General features: G+C 42.6%; 1 pseudogene; it reads right to left on the bottom strand.

Annotated features, from left to right (window-relative positions):
• Positions 1-433: 433 nt before the first annotated feature.
• On the bottom strand, positions 434-531 carry LOC145590321 (small nucleolar RNA R71; annotated as a pseudogene).
• Between the last annotated feature and the right edge of the window lie 359 nt (positions 532-890).

The following is an 890-nucleotide window of genomic DNA, read 5'->3' as shown; positions in this document are numbered from 1 at the left end:
AGAGGAAAACCATTAAGAAGAAGAAGAAGAACGAGAAAGCATGGGTGCTAATCCTAGAGTAGCATAGAAAGAGTTGGGAACTCCGGGGCCTATAGGTTTGAAAGCATAATTGCTCCTCCCACGACACCGGCAAATGACTTTGAGGTAAGATTAGCGATGATTACTTTAATAGAGAGGCGTCAATTTAGTGGAGCCAAGCATGAGAGTCCCCTCAACCATCTTGAGGAGTTTTAGAAGTATTGCAATACCATCAAGGTGAATGGGGTTACTCAAGAGTTCATTCGACTTAAACTTTTCCCTTTTTTATCTTATTGGACGTGTTCTAGAGTGGTTAGACAAAGAGGTGAAGACAAACTCTTTGAGAACATGGCATGAAGTGATTAAGGAGTTTCTATCTAAGTTCTACCCACAAAAGAGGACGGTCGAAGAAAGAGCTCTCATTCAAAGCTTCAAGCAAAAGCCCAATGAAAGTCTTTCTGAGGCATGGGAGAGGTATAAGGAATACCAAAGAGAGTGCCCTCATCATGGGATTCCCACCTATCAAATCATCCAAATCTTATATGGAGGTCTAAGCCCTTAAGGAAAGTCTTACATAGATGCCGGTGCCGGAGGCCCTATCATAAACAAAACGGAGGATGAGGTGGTGGACTTAATTGAAGATGTGGTATGGTATCACATGGATTGGCAAGAAGGTGAGAGAGAGTCGACAAGCAAGAGTGGTTCTATGGTTTATTCAATCGACCATCTCAATGCCATCAACAATTTGTCCTCACAAATTTCAAACTTGGGAAAGGAGTGACCTCAATCAAAGCAAAGCTTGAGAGTCCTTCATCACAAGCACCAATTCTTCCCTCCCACAATAAGGGGAGAGGTGCATCTTCTAACTCAAT

Source organism: Chenopodium album, chromosome 17 (genome assembly GCF_948465745.1).
Source record: "Chenopodium album chromosome 17, dcCheAlbu1.1, whole genome shotgun sequence".
Taxonomy (NCBI): Eukaryota; Viridiplantae; Streptophyta; class Magnoliopsida; order Caryophyllales; family Amaranthaceae; genus Chenopodium; species Chenopodium album.
The sequence above is the reverse complement of the archived record's forward strand: the minus strand, read 5'-3'. Positions and strand labels throughout refer to the sequence as shown.